The sequence below is a fragment of the Choloepus didactylus genome, chromosome 12 (assembly GCF_015220235.1).
Source record: "Choloepus didactylus isolate mChoDid1 chromosome 12, mChoDid1.pri, whole genome shotgun sequence".
NCBI lineage: Eukaryota > Metazoa > Chordata > Mammalia > Pilosa > Megalonychidae > Choloepus > Choloepus didactylus.
In genome coordinates, this window is record NC_051318.1 from 87684955 (window position 1) to 87701727 (window position 16773).

The following is a 16773-nucleotide window of genomic DNA, read 5'->3' on the forward strand; positions in this document are numbered from 1 at the left end:
GATGCTAGCCCAGTGTTTGCTTGGGAGAAGTTAAGAGAGGACAAAACGCCCAAAAAGCAACATTTTGAAGAAGGCACAGGAGCTGAGAGAGGAGGTGGAACACAACCTGGGATCAGCAGATCCCAGCCGTGTGCCTTCCCAGCTAACAGAGGTTTTCCGGTGAAGGTGTACTCGTGTTGATGCCTTAATTTGGACATTTTCATGGATATTGGACCGTAAATTTGTAGCCAAGTAAACCCCCTTTATAAAAGCCAATTCAGGAAGAAGGGCAAGCTGGCTGCATAGAGAGGAGTGGAAGCTAAGTAGTCCCCCTGGAACAACTACAAAAAACCAGAAACAACAAGCAAATAATCCAGAATAACTGCAGGGGGACAAATGAGACCATCCACTCATCCTAAACCAACCTGAATTGGGAGGAATGCCCGAGAACACAGCATAAAATCTGTAAGTAAAACCTGCGGAACCAAGTCGTGAGATCCCCTCCCCCATAGCCCGAGCTGCAAAGCCTTGTGGTGCCAGAGAGAAGCTCTCTCCCAGCAAGCGAATATAGCTCAGCTGAGCTCCAACTGGGGTTTTAAGTAGTGAGTGTGAACTGCTCACTACAGGTACGCATCTCCCAAAAACAGACAGAGGCTTTGGGTGACAACTGACCTGGGAGAGCCGGAGGGTCGCCTTGGACTGGGTCTGAAGGGGACTATCTGTTTCTTCTTTGGCTCAGTGGAGAAAACCCCAGTCATTTTCAGTTTCCAGGGCTGTGACTCAGGGAAGGGTGGAGACAGCACAAGCAGAGAGCGAGACCACTGAAATGCTAAATGACCTCCACCTGAGGGATCTGTCTTCTCTAGGAGGAAAGGGGTGGAGCCCTTTCCATTCAGAACCAGACCCCAGAGCCTGGGGGAACACTGCCATACCTCCTCACACAAATCAAGAATTATAGGCTAACAGCATCACCTGCTGGGCAGAAAAGCAGTGACCTGAGGCATCAAAGGGTGGAGCAATTTTCTAAGACACACCTGCAGGGAAACCAGATACTGAATATTTCTTCCCTCTGGGACCTGAGCCTGTTCTGGTCTGGGAAAACCTGAGTTGGATAACCAAGGAAACCATGCCTAGACAACAGAAAATTACAACCTACACTAAGAAAAACAAAGTTATGGCCCAGTCAAAAGAACAAACGTACACTTCAACTGAGATACAGGGATTTAAACAACTAATGCTAAATAAATTCAAAAAGTTTAGAGAAGATATTGCAAAAGAGATAGAGGCTGTAAAGGAAGCACTGGGCATGTATACGGCAGAAATCAAAAGTTCAAAAAACCTACTAGTAGAATCTATGGAAATGAAAGGCACAACACAAGAGATGAAAGACACAATGGAAAAATACAACAGCAGATCTCAAGAGGCAGAAGAAAACACTCAGGAACTGGAGAACAAATCACCTGAAAGTCTACACGCAAAGGAGCAGATGGAGAAAAGAATGAAAAAATATGAGCAACGTCTCCGGGAACTCAAGGATGAAACAAAGTACAATAATGTACATATCATTGGTGTCCCAAAGAAGAAGAGAAGGGAAAGGGGGCAGAAGCAATAATAGAGGAAATAATTAATGAAAATTTCCCATCTCTTATGAAAGACATAAAATTACAGATCCAAGAAGCGCAGCGTACTCCAAACAGAAGAGATATGAATAGGCCTACACCAAGACACTTAATAATCAGATTATCAAATGTCAAAGACAAAGAGAGAATCCTGAAAGCAGCAAGAGAAAAGCGATCCATTACATACAAAGGAAGCTTAATAAGACTATGTGCAGATCTCTCAGCAGAAACCATGGAAGCAAGAAGGAAGTGGTGTGATATATTTAAAATACTGAAAGAGAAAAACCGCCAACCAAGAATCCTGTATCCAGCAAAGCTGTCCTTCAAATATGAGGGAGAGCTCAAAATATTTTCTGACAAACAGACAATGAGAGACTTTGGGAACAAGACACCTGCCCTACAGGAAATACTAAAGGGAACACTACAGGGTGATAGAAGACAGGAGTGCGTGGTTTGGAACACAACTTTGGGAGATGGTAGCACAACAATGTAAGTACACTGAACAAAGGTAACTATGAATATGGTTGAGAGAGGAAGGTGGGGAGCATGTGAGATACCAGAAGAAAGGAGGAAAGATAAAGACTGGGACTGTGTAACTTGGTGAAATCTAGAGTATTCAACAATTGTGATAAAATGTACAAATAAGGTCTTTTACGAGGGAGAACAAGCAAATGTCAACCTTGCAAGGTGTTGAAAATGGGGAGGCATTGGGGGAGGGATGCAACCAGCATAAACTAGAGACTGTAACTAACAGAATCATTGTATTATGCTTCCTTTAATGTAACAAAGGTGATATACCAAGGTGAATGCAGATAAGAGGGGGGCATAGGGGAGGCATGTTAGACACTTGACATTGGTGGTATTGTCTGATTCTTTATTCTACTTTGATTTAAGGTTATTTTTCCTTTTGCTGCTTCCTAGCTGTCATTTTTTTTTCCTCTTTCTTTTGCCTCTCTACCTTCTTTGACTCTCCCTCCTGCCTTGTGGAAGTAATGTAGATGCTCTTATATAGATAGTGGTGAAGGTGGTGAACACATAAATGTATGACCCTGCAGAGAACCATCGATTATTTACTTGGGATGGAATGTACAGTGAGTGAACAAAACTATATTAAAAAAAAAATGGGTTGATGACAAAACCTTGAGGGCAATATACTGAGTGAAATAAGCCAGACACATTAGGACAATTATTGCAGGGTCTCACTGATAGGAACTAATTATAATATGTAAACTCATAGGCATGAAATATAAGGTACCAAGATATAGGACGAGGCTTAAGGATGGGGAGTGGTTGCTTAGTATGAGCAGAATGTTCAATTAGGATGAACTTAAATGTTTGGAAATGAACAGGGGTGTTGGTAGCAATATGTGAGAATAACTAACAGTGCCGAATGGTGCATGAATGAGGTGGAAAGGGGAAGCTCAGAGTCATATATGTCACCAGAAGGAAAGTTGGAGGTCAAAAGATGGGAATGTATAAAACTGAATCCTATGGTGGGCAATGTCCATGATCAACTGCACAAATACTAGAAATCACTTCCATGAACCAGAACAAATGTATGACAATACAACTAGAAGTTAATAATAGAGGGGCATATAGGGAAGAACTATATACCTATTACAAACTATATACTATAGTTAGTAGTATTTCAACATTTTTTCATAAACAGTAACAAATGTACTATATCAATACTAAGAGTCAACAATCGAGGGGGGTTGGTTAGGGATAGGGGAGGATTAGAGTTTCTTTTTCTTTTTTCATCTTTCACTTTATTTCTTGTCTGGAGTAATGAAAAGTTTCTAAAAATTGAACAAAAATTAAGTGTGATGGATGCACAGCTGTATGAGGGTACCCAGGGGCAAGTGATTGTACACTTTGGATCTTTGGATAATTGTATGGTATCTGAACAATCTCAATAAAAATGAAAAAAAAAAAAAAAAAGCCAATTCATTTTTGGTATTTTGCATAATGGCAGCATTAGTAAACCGGAACACATGGGGGGTTGGGAGACAGTTTGACCTGAGGCTGGCTCTAACTAAATAATAACTAATGCTTTTTGAGTGTTTATGTGCTTCACACATGTTAACTCACCTGAAGGATGGGAGTCCCTTGCTCTCCCATTTTACCTAGGGAAACTGAGGCACAGAAGGTTTAAGTAGCTTGCCTAACATGCAGATCTTTCACGGCAAGGCCAGGGTTTTAACTTACGTGGTGTGGCACTATACTGCCCCTCAATGATGACGGAAGATGATGACAGTGCTGAACTGTGAAGCACATGGCAGTCACATGCTGCTTTTCCAGTATCAGGTACAGAGACTGGCACATTCATTCAACAATATTTACAGAGCTCCGCCTTGTGCCAGGCATTCTCCCAGGTTCTAGAGATTCAGCCATGAGCAAGACCAACAAAACCTCTGCTCCCTTGAGGCTTGCATTCTACTAGGGAGACAGACAAAAAAATAATCAACTAGATAAAAAAATAATTTCAATGAGTGCCAAGCACTATGAAAAAAATTAAAATGAGTGGATGGGATAGAGAATAGCCAGGAAAATGGCTCTGAAAATGCTCACTGAGTGAAGGGCTGTGAATGAGCAGTTGTGGCTTAGCTGACATCAGGAAAGCCTCTGGCTAGGAAGCCAAGCCCTAAGCATCTGACATTAAAAAAATATCCATTCTGAAGACTGTCTTGTTAGATGCTGTGAGGTCAGCTACATCACAGTTATTTACTTCCTGCAGTTTTTATTCCACAGAAACCTGAGCGGCCATCCTAAAGCTGTGACAATCCTGAAGTTTATATTTAGTTAAACAAAGGAGTGTTTTTTAAAATCTTTTTTCCAATTGTCCAGTGATGGCAGACTTTTAATTTAGTTATTTGTTGTACATTTATTTTAACATTAAATGTGGTACTACTTATAGTTGGAAAAAAAAGCCCCTAGGAGCAAATAGTCATAACTTTTGAATTATAAAATTCTCTCTGACGACTGTCCCCAGATCACCAATCTTTATTGAGGTGTGTGTGGTTCTAGGATGTTTCTCATTCTGGGATGGGCTGTGAATGGAAAGGGAAAAAATCACCATTTTAATGCAATTCAAAGTAAGTATCATAGAAAGTTCAGTGCCTTTACATGGCGCCACCCTTTTCAAGGTAAACACGTGGAGCATAAAAGCCCTTAGGAGGTTAGAGCCATTGGTTTACAGATTGGCCTGTTCCATCACATAGTGTCACCCCAGCCCCAAACCCCCAAACCCCACGAGATTTAACGTCTGCAGGACACGGTTCTGAAGTGAGGCATGGTATTTTTGGCAATCAGTTGGGCTGCATAAAGGAGAGCAGATGGCAAAGAAGCTTCAGTGGTTAGGGGCAGTGGACACTTCTGTCTTGTAAGTCCCCAGTGCCCAGAACAGAGGGGTCACAGTGCACTGAGGCCTGGGACATGAGGGCAAACACTGGGCTGTGACACCATGGGGATCCTAACCTCCTTTTGCCTCCTTCTGGGTCCACTGCAGGTGCCTGACTGTGAACCTGCCCTTCTAGCTGTTTCTCCCGTCTTTTTCCTCCTCATTCTCTCCCTTTTTCCATCTCTGCCTGTTGCCCTGGGTGGGGAAGGGCAGGTTACTGCAGCTGGAGGTTGGGGGGCAGTCGGCTGGAGCCCAGACCCTCGCGTGGGGCTGGCATATCTGGCCATGGGTGTGGCAATAGAGAGGGCAAAGACCTGGAGGCAGCTGGTGGTGGGCAAAACCACAAAGTCACAGAGTCCTGGCTCGCAGCCAGGGCAGCGGTGGTGAATATGGGTGTGTACAAGGCAGACACCCAAGAAGGGAAGCCCATCTGGACTTCCCTGGGGAGCAGGTGAGGGGCCAATGGGCACTGGAGGAGAGCAGACAGGGAGGTTAAGGCACGGCTTCATGGGCAGACAGCTGGATGATCCTGACCAAATGACTTCACCTCTCTGAGCCTCAGTTTCCTTATCCGCGAAAAGGAGGCCTATTTCCTCCCTCACATGATTGGGTCTATGATTTACTTGAGATCCTTGTAATAACGGAGGGAGGGGGCTCTAGGCAGGTTGCTACGACAGCAGGATGCTGATGGAGAGAGCCTGTCTTTGAGATGCAGGGTGCAGCTTGGGTCTGGAGATGGCATCTATGGGCAGAAATGGCCCTCAAGGCAGGGGTGGAAAAGCAGCAGGAGCAACCTGACATGGGCGTGGAGAATCAGGCCAGTGGCTGCCTCCCTAGAGGTGGGTAGGACTAGTTCTGCAGTGACGTGAGCAAGAGAGGTACCTTATGAAATAAATTTTTGGGGACATACCTCATGACATAGCCCCTTCTTGGAGAGTTACAAAACAGAAGGGGCTATTAGTAGTTTTGAGATGTCCTGAAGGTAAAACTGTTTATCCCTGAAGAGTCTCATACTAACTCTCTCCCTTTTGTCTCCCTGTGCTGGTTTGGATACACTATGTCCCCCGAAAAGACATGTTTTAATCCAATCTTGTGGGATGTTTAGATTAGGCTGTTTCCATGGAGATGTTGGTGATAATTTTGGTTAGATTATTTCCATGGAGGTGTGGCCCCACCACTCAGCACGGGTCTTGATTAGTTTACTGGAGACCTTTAAAACAGCACAGACCCAGATGCTTGCAGACACTGATGCTTTGAGATACTTGGAGATGCAGACAGAAGGATGTTTAGCTAGGAGATGAAACCCTGAGTTTGCCCCAGGATACGCTAAGACAGGACCCCCAGGTGCTTAGAGAGAAACATCCTGGGAGAAAGAACCAAGAATGCACAAGAGCTGAGAGTGGAGCTGGAACACAACCCGGGACTGGCAGATGCCAGCCACGTGCCTTCCCATCTGACAGAGGTGTTCCAGACGCCATCCGCCATCCTTCAGTGAAGGTATATGTGTGTGATGCCTTAGTTGAGACACTCTTATGGCTGTAGAACTGTAAATTTGTAACTTAACAAATCCCCTTTATAAAAGCCAGTCCATTTCTGGTATTTTGCAAAACAGCGGCATTAGCAAACCAGAACACCCCCCTGAGACAAAAACATCCCCAGAAACTATATACCACAGAAGCATTTCGGTTTGGCATTACTCTAAATTCCTTCTGTTTTGGTGAGAACTGGAATCCCCCAAAGAGGGGGAAAAGTGGGAGCAGGCAGAGGGAGCCTGGCTGACTGGACACTATTTTCCTTTTTTTTTTTTTAATTGACTGTGTGTGTGTGTGTGCGCGCGTGCATGCGTGGGGGGTTGGTTTTCAATTTACAGGAAAGTTGGAAAGATAGTAAGAGAACTCCCAAAGGCTCCTCACCAGCTTCCCATGATGTTAACACTTTACATAACTGTATACGTTGTCAATATCAAGACATGAATGTTAGTAAAACACTATTAACTATCTAGAGACTCTACTTACCTTTCATCAGATTTTCCACTCTGTCCTTTTCCTGTTCCAGGATTCAATCCAGGAGACCATATTGCGTTTAGTTCATCTTCCTTTTTCCTTCCTTATCGCTCTCACCTCCGGTTTTTCTTTTTTATTCCTTTCCCTGCAATCTTCCTCTATCCCTTCGTGGATGGGACAGGGAGGGTCAGGTGGAGGGAAAGAGGTGAGTGCAAGGTCGCCTGCACGGGAGACACCGGCGCCACCGCCTTTCTGGAGGGGAGCGGCGCAGCAGGGAAGAGAAGGCCGCAGTGCGACGGGATGGAGGGACCTCGGCCGGGTCGCTCTGGGAGCAGGAGCAGGAGCAGGAGCAGGAGCAGGCCAGGAGGCTGCGGCCACAGGCTGAGGGAAGAGACTGCCACACTCAGCTGCTTTCTGAGGAAAGTGCCTCAGCTACTGCCCATCTCAGTTGGCTGCCCATGGAGCCTGCAGGTGGGGTAGTTGCCACCAGCCCCGATGATTTTGTCAGGGCCCAACAGGAGGTGCAGGCATTGGGCCAGGTGAGAGAGAGCTCAGGCGCCAGGGGGCTGTGAGGACCACGGCTCACAAGGTGCGCTCCATGGCCGCCCAAGCAGGCCGGCGATCGTTCCCTTCCTCACTGGAAGGATAAAGGCCGGGTGAACTCAGAGACGGCAGGCCACATAAGCTCCGGAGCTGTCTGGAAGAACAGCTAGAGACACTTCTGGGTCTCTGGGAAGGGTCTCTGGGAAGTACACCCGCATGTCTGTAACATCAGCTTAGCCCCTCTCCTGTCCTTACACCACCCTGACTTCCGGGAGGGAGCCCGGCACGGTGCCCCACCCTGCACGCCAGTGATTGGTGGAAGTTCAGACACGTGATGCAAGTCTGCCCAGTCCTGATTGGTCTAAGCCAAACATGGCGCCCCAAACTATATGCCAGTGATTGGTGGAAGTGCAGACGCGGTGATGCAAGTCTGGCCAACCGGGTAGATGGGAGGGGAGGTGCGGGCTGGCAGGCAGAGGGGGAGAGGGGCTCCTGGGAAGGTTTTCCTCATACTCTTTAGACCTAAAGATGAGATGGCTTCTTTCCTTGGGCCTGGGCTGTGATGTGGCACCTGGAACTTCAGTGGCCGTCTTGTGACTGAGAAAGCAACACAGAGCGATGGAACCAGCACCTTTGGCGACATTGGGGAGCCGCCAAACCAACGAAGCCAGAGCCACCTATCCTTGAACTTCCTGTGGTGTGTGTAAGCCAGTAGACTTGGGTTTTTTGGTTATTACTTGCTGTCAGATGCCTCCTAACTGAATCACCCAGTGCCACATGATCTGTGGGGCCACTAGCGGTTCTCTCCCCTGCTCCTGGGAATCCTTCAGACCTTCCTATTAGGTTCTCGTTGCTGCTGGGATGAATTACCAGAAACTTAGTGGATAAAAACAAACAAACAAACAAAAAACCCCACGGATTTATTCTCTTACAGTTTGGGAGGTCAGAAGTCTAAATTCAAGGGGTTGGCAGGGCTGCATTTCTTCTGGAGGCTTCAGGGAAGGATCCGTTTTTAGGGGCTGGCTGCATCCCTTGGTTTGGGGTCCCTGTCTTGCATCATTCTGAAGTTTGCTTCCATTACCCCATCTCCTACTACTGACTCTGACCCTCCTGCCTCCCCCTTATAAGGACCCTTGTGGTGACATTGGGCCCACCCAGATCATCCCGGATATTTGCCCCATCTTGGGATCCTTAATTTAATCACATCTGTCAAGTGCCTTTTGCCATGTAAGCTAACATATTCACAAGTTTTAGGGGTTAGGATGTGGACTTCTTTGGGGGCCATTACTCAGCCTCCTACATGCCTCCCTCATCAGTGGTGATCTGTACATCCCCTGTCCTGGCTCTGTGCAGTCTGGGAGTTCCTGAGGCATCATGTCTGGGGCACAATTTTCATGGACCCCAGCTTGACAGAACCCACCTGGCATTTCCCACCAACAGCTCTGGAGGCTCTGGCTTGGCCTTGTGCGAGAGGAGAGCCTGGGGATCAGAGAGAGAAACAGGGGTTGTAGATACAGAATGAGCTTTGGCCACTTCCAAAGTGGAGAGAAACAGGGACATGGTGTTTTCTCAATAGCAGGGAAGTGGGAAAAGATGTTGTTGCCAGAGACAGAGCAGATGGTTTAAGTGAGAGTCAGATTTTCCTTAGAAATGCACGGGTTTTGAGAACCCTAGTTGAGGTCAGAGCCTGAGCAGCTCTGAGGAGATCAGGGTGCTTGGGGTCTTTTGGCGAGTATGAGCCTCAGAGCTAGACTCCCAAACCCATAGGCCACAGGTCTGTTTCCCATCTATTCCGGACCCTGGGCTAGATGTGCACTGGGGAGAATTCAGAAAAGATGCAGGGTCAGCTTTTGGGAGCTTTCCAGCCCTTTTTCTCCTTTATGCCACATGCTGGGTGTGCTGGTTTAAAGCTCTTATGCACCCCAGAAAAGGCCATGTTCTTTTAATCCATTCTTGTGGGTGCGGATCTACTGTGGATGGGATGTTTTGATTAGGTTGTTTCAATTGAGATGTGACCCACCTAGTTCAAGGTAGGTCTTAATCCTTTACTAAAGCTCTTTATGAGAGGATAAAGGACAGAAAAAAGCCAGAGCTCAGAGAGAGAAACACCCACAGAATCCCAAAAAGCCATTAAAGCCAGAGCCTGAAAGCAGTGAAACCTGGGAGAGAAGGACCAGCAGACGCCAGCCATACACCTTCCCATGTGACAGAAGTGTCCCAGATGCCGGCAGCCTTTCTTCAGAGAAGGTATCCTCTTGTTGATGCCTTAATTTGACATTTTCACAGCCCTAGAATTGTCAAATTGTAAGCTAATAAACCCCCTTGTAAAAGCCATTTCTGGTATATTGCATTTTGGCAGCTTCAGCAAACCGAAACACTGGGTTTCAGGCTGGGCTTAAGAGTCCCGTAAATGTAACCCGGTGAATTCTCCACACAACTCCCGAGAATGCATCATCACTTGATCTTCTGCCTTTTGCTTTTGAGTCAAGCCTAAGACCCTTTACCTTGACTCTAAAATGTGGGGTTGGAACCAATCTCTGAAGCTTTATTTCTCTCACATGCCATGGCTTGGGGTTGAGGGAGGAACATGGAAGAAATTTTTGGGGGGGGTCAGAAACAAAGAGGCCAGAGCATTTCAGGGCACTCACTGTCACTCCCAACCCCAGGAAAGGGGCTGAGTCAGGCTTGGCTGGTGCTTTTCAGGACCTGATGGACAGAGCCATTCAAACCTTGTGCAGAGAATAGTCACTGCTTAGTGGGCAAAGCTCTGACGCCTTTAGTTGGTCTAGATTGACCAGAGTGATCAGAGCTTCTCACTCTTTGCCTAGAGAAATATCCACTTCCAAGGAATTCTGTATTTAATGGGTGAAAGAGGAGCCTCGAAGGGAGAAAGGGAGCCCCTTGTCTCAAAGTGGACAAAGACATCAACAGCGGGAGCTGACTGTTGGCACAGCTGGCCTCACTGGTCTGAGTCGGAAGGTTCTGGCTTCCTGTGGATCACATGGCTGGGTTCAGAGCCCCTTTCTTCTCCAGGCCTTACTTTTCTCACCTGGATTACAAAATCACATCAGAGGAAGTTGTGGTACATCAATGGGATAAGGCATGTGACAGAAGAGCTCTCTGGAAACGATGAGAATGTTGGTCTGCTTGGGAGTGGGGTAGGCCGGAGACTTGGCGTTGTCTCCTTCAGCAGACAGCACTTGTGGTTAGTGCGGAGACGCTTCCGGGAAAGGCATCAGGCTTTTCAGCCACAGTCACACTGAAGGGAAAGGCCCACAGCACGGAGACCCAGCCAGCCAAGGAGGTGGCACTAATGTATGTTCTTGACATTTGTCACTGTCGTGGTCAGAGACCCCTAGTGAGCAGGTCTGTTCAGCTGCCTTGGGTTTCTGGGGGTTTCCAGGGTGACTGAGGGGACCACTGAGGATTCCCCAGATCTTCAGGGTCTGAGTTGTCCTGTATCAGCCCAGGGTGAAGACAGTTGTGGTTTGATTTCCGGCAAAGCAGAGCACATCGGTGTTAATGAAATAAGGGATAAACCTATTAAGTACTTCAGGAAGCTTTTCAACCTTCTACTCCTTTTCCCTTCCTTTCCCCTTCCCCTTCCCCTTCCCATCTCCTTTCCTGCACTCTGCAGCAAAGCAGCTGGAAAACATCAGGCTCCCTGGGGAAGGATGGGATTCCATGAGAGCCGGTTTTTTGCAACGCCCAGGTAAAGTTGGGGCAGGCACACACACATCCACACTGGGGCATTTTGGCCATGGCAGTGGGAAAGGTGATCTACTTCTTGAGATCTGAAAAGGGGAGATGGAGGCCAGGCAGGTAGTAGGGCTGAGGACATGATGCCATCAGAGTGTGATTCCCTGGGAGGCCACTGACCAAAGACATGGGATACTTGATAGACCCGGTTGAGGAACAATTGGTGTAAGATGGCATAAAGGAATCCCCTCTTTAGACAAAACAAAACAAAACAAAACAAAACACAAGCTCCTCTTATCAGCCAGAGTTCTCAGTTACAAAGAAAGCAGCCAACTCTGGCTGATGAAGCAGATAGAGAATTGATTAACAAGACATCAGGCAGTTCCCAGCGCCTCCAGGAGCACTGGAGCACCTGGTTTGCAAGCTGCACAGCCAGCTAGAGCACCCCAACTCCTGTCACAGAACCCTCTAGGGCTCTGCTGCAGGGCCCACCACCAAACCCCTGACATGGGCATTGGGTGCTGGGCCTGACACAGATCCCTTTGCCTCTAGGAACTGGATGCGCCTGCCACCATTGCCCATTGTCAGGAGGGAACCAGAGTGCCCCCTGCTCCTCTTTGCAAGTGAAGGAGTCCGGGTCACCTCCCTGGCCCACCAGCCACAGGGCTGGAGGAGCCAGTGCCGGGCACTTTTGCTTTTTGTAGTGAAAGGTGGCTCTGCCTCAAAAGGGAGGCGGCACAGCATAGAAGGGTGCCCAGGAGTGGGGCAAGCAAAGGGATGACAGTTGGCATCTGCAGGGCATGAGGAGATAAGAACTTCAGGAGGAGAGAAGCTGACTACAGGGGCACTTGACTCTGCTCCCCGCTGGAATTGCTGCCTTCTGATGCTAACGTGCCAGCCCCCTGCCCTCTGGGGGTGGGGAGAAACGACCCTGACTCTCTCGGGTATTTCCCACTTAAGATCCGGCCTCTGTTTCTGAATATCAGATATTCAGCATGAAACTGCCAACCAGGAAACCATTCCCATTATCATAAATGGAAAAAATTAGAATATATGCTCCTGCCAATTTTCTAAACTTAATTAAACGGTAAAATACCCATATATAAATAAGTAATAAACTACAATGTTAGTTTATTTAAGAATGCTTAAAACACAGCTTAAAACACCAATAATCAATACGGCTGTTAACGCTTGCTTTGTATGGAGTGACGTTGTGATCTCCCTGTTGCTGACATGCAACATGCTTCATAAAGATTTTACATGCGACTCTGACGTTCTACTAATTAATAATTGCTATGTTTCTCGGGACTTTATTGACACATTATTTTGTTTAAAATATACTGGGAGATTAGTTAATAGCTCAGACTTTAAAGAGTGAGGTAGTCTATGTGATTATACCAAGAGCCATTGATTGTACACTTTGGATGGATTGTATGGTGGGTAAATAAAACCGTTAGAAAGAAAAAAGGATATAGATATATAGCAAATAAACACATGAAACAGGGCTAAAAATAAATATAGTGGTTGTGTTTCAGGGATGTAAATATAAATTTCCCCTATATAAAATTCTACCACCCCCCCCCAAAAAAAAAACAACAAAAAAAAACGTGATTGATACCTGAATTTTGGATCACTGAATTTTGGATATTAAAAACCAAGAGGTGTCTTGCAAGGTAGATGTTTTGGAAGGAGATGTTTTCTGAGGATTGCCTCTGTTTGTTGAATATCTCCTAGGCACCAAGGGCTTTCCATATATTGGTGGTAATTGTTAAAATAACCCTAACTCCACTTTGCAAGTTGAACATATTCAGGGTTTGCTCAGGGATACACAGGGGCTGGGACTCAAGCCCAGGTGTGTTTGGCTGCAAACCATAATCTTCCCACAATACAATCCTGCCTTTTTGTTCCCTCTTAGTGTAAGTTAGCATAGCCGAAAACAAAACAAACAAAATGTAAATATTCAAGGAAAACTTTACTAAATTAAGGAAAACAGATAAATAATAAACAAATACCATGAAATTAGTCAAGTGTATGAGACAGGTTTTTTTGTTTTGGTTTTTATTAGAAAAGTTGTAGGTTTACAGAAAAATTGGCAGAAAACACAGAGTTCCCATATCCCCCCCGTGCCAATTTGTATATATTATGGCCCCCAAAACCCCATGTTCTTTAATGCAGTCTTGTGGGGGCAGGTGTATTAGTGTTGATTAGGTTGGAATCTTTGAATTAGGTTGTTTCCATGGAGATGTGACCCACCCAAATGTGGGTAATAGCTTTGATTAGATTATTTCCATGGAGGTGTGGCCCTGCCCATTCAGTATGGATCTTGATAAGTTCACTGGAGTCCTATAAAAGAGCCCACGAACAGAAGGACCTCAGAGCAGCTGAAAGTAACATTTTGGGGAGCATCTGAGAGAGACATTTTGGGGACGGCTGCTGAAAGCAGACTTTTGCTGACACTTTGGAGATGCTAGCCCAGTGTTTGCTCCAGAGAAGCTAAGAGAGGACAAAACGCCCCAAGAGTGACATTTTGAAGAAAGCACAGGAGCTGAGAGAGGAGCTAGAACACAACCTGGGACCAGCAGATGCCAGCCACGTGCCTTCCCAGCTAACAGAGGTTTTCTGGACCCCATTGGCCATTCTGGACGCCACTGGCCATTCTTCTGTGAAGGTATACTCGTGTTGATGCCTTAATTTGGACATTTTCATGGCCTTCAGACTGTAAATTTGTAACCAAATAAACCCCCTTTATAAAAGCGAATCTATTGCTGGTATTTTGCATAATGGCAGTACCCCCTCACATACAATTTTCACTTTTATTAACACTTTGCGTTAGTGTGGTACCTTAGTTACAATTGATGAAACAAGGTTATTGTAATTATATTATTAACTATAGTCCAAAGTTCACATTAGGGTTCACTGTGTTGTACAGTTCTATGGTTTTTAAAAAGTTTTATTCTAGTAACATATAAACAAAACAGTTTCCCCTTTTAACCACACTCATATAATTCAGCGCTGTTAATTATATTCACAGTGTTGTGCTACCATCACCACATCCATTACTAAAAGTTTTCCATCATCCCACACAGAAACGCGACCAATTAAGCATGAACTCCCCATTCCCTGGAAATCTGTATTCTGGTTTCTGACTCTGAATTTGCATATTCTAATTATTTCATATACATGAACTCATACCATGTTTGTCCTTTTGTGTCTGGCTTATTTTGCTCAATACAATGTCTTCAGGGTTCATCCATATCGTCACATGTATCAGAACTTCATTCCTTTTTATAGCTGAACAATATTCCACTGTATGGATATACCACATTTTGTTCATCCATTCATCTGTTGATGGACACTTGGGTTGTTTCAACCTTTTGTTTATTGCGAATAATGCTGCTATGAACATGTGAGGTAATTTACATTCATCATGGCCCTTTATTCCTAAACAATTCACCATTTTTAGGGTGAAATATATTCTCTATTATAATCACAGCAGTTATCAACCTCAATAAATTTAATATTGCTACAGTATTTTTATCTAATTGACTGTTTGCATTTCAGTTTTCTCAGTTCATCCAAAAATGTCCTTCTTGACATTTTTTTCACCTTTAGTACAGGATCTAGGCTCAGACATTACATTTAATTGTCAAGTCTCTTTGGCCTCGTTTAATCTGTAATATTTCCACTGCCTTTCTTTTTCTTTTATGACATTGGTATTTTTGAAAAATATGTCCTCCCTCCTTTTATTTTTTAATGTAACATTTCTCATATGGGTTTATTTGATATATTCTCATGATCCGGTTCAGGTTATTTATACTTTGTTGGCATATTACCTCCTTAGGTTGTGTCCTTCCCAGATTAGCACAACTGGAGGCACACAATGTCCATCTGTCCCTCACTGGTGACAGGTTAATTCTTATCACCTTGTCAAAGTGCTGTCTGATTTCTCTTCTGTATAATTATTATTTTTCTCCTCCCCTTCTGCAACTAATAAACGGCCTATGGAGAAACACTTTAAGACTATGCAATTATCCTGTTCCTCATCAAAATTTCCCTCTACATTTAACAGCCATTCATGAATCTTGCCTACCTCAAACTTTACTAGGATATTTTGAAAATGATGCTTTTCCAGCACCAACCAGTATGTTCTCCATATTGACTGTCAACCCTCCTGTAAGACAGAGATCCTTCTCTCCATCCATCTATTAACTGACTGAGTGCTATCCTTACCTATTTAATTATCAGTATGGAGTCATGTACTTCTGCTTTTCTCAATAGTTTCTAAATCATTGTACTTAATTATTTAGGTGTTCAGATCACATTTTGATCTCTTCACTTAGCTGTCTCATAGACAATTAAACCTTAACACATCCAAAACCAAACTGTGGCTCTCTCCCTTTCATTCTCTTAGAAGGGGCTCCGGTAAGAGGATGGAGACCCATCCCAATTGAGTTTTGGGTCACACCTTAACTGAAGTTACCTCATCAAAAGATCCTACTTACAATAGGTTTATACCCACAGAAGTGGATTAGATTTAAGAACATGTTTTTCTGGGGCACATACAGTTTCAGACCACCACAAGCAATATACAGAACAGTGTGTTTAGGATATTTCCATTTGAGCAAAAAATATAACTATATGCTGATGTATGCATGGAACATTTCTGGAAAAATATATAAGCCTCCCCTCTGGGGAGGACTGGGAATATCAGTTAGAGAAAGACTTAGTTTGCACTTTGTGCTTTGAATTTCGTGCAATGGTCATACGTTATGGGTTGAATTTACCTTCCCCTAAAAGATATGTTGAGGTCCTAACCTCCAGTACCTGAGGATGTGAATTTATTTGGAAATAGGGTCATTGAAGACGGAATTAGTTAAATTAAGATGAGGTCATCCTGGTGTAGAGTGGGCCATTAACCTGATGTGACTGATGTCCTTATAAGAAGGAAGGAAGAGATGAAGATGCAGAGAATAGACGGCTGAGTGATGATGGAGGCAGACATTGAAGGATGGCCAGCAAACCACCAGAAACTAAGAAGAGGCAAGGAAGGATTCTCCCCTAGAGCTTTCAGAGGGAGCCTGGCCCTGCTGACACCTTGATTTTGGACTTCTAGGCTCCAGAACTGCAAGACAATACATTTCTGTTGCTTGAAAGTACCAGTTGCTGGTACTTTGTTATGACAGCCCTAGGAAACTAAGGCAGAATGTATTAACTATTTTTTTTTTAAAAGGGAATAGCCAAAGGAAAAGAAGGATAGGAATTTTCTAAACACAGTAGGACATATTTTAAAGTTATGGTAATTAAAATTGTGACATTGGTATAGGAGTAGGCAAGTAGATCTTTGGGACAGAATTTAGTGCAGAACCAGACCAGTATACACATGGGAATTTGGTGCATGATAAAGTAGCTTTTCACATCAGTAGGGACAAGAAAGATGGGTCAATATGGACTGGTGAATAACTGGTTATTTATAGAGGAAAAATGAAGTTGAACTCCTGCTTTACATTATTCACAAAAATAAATTCCAACT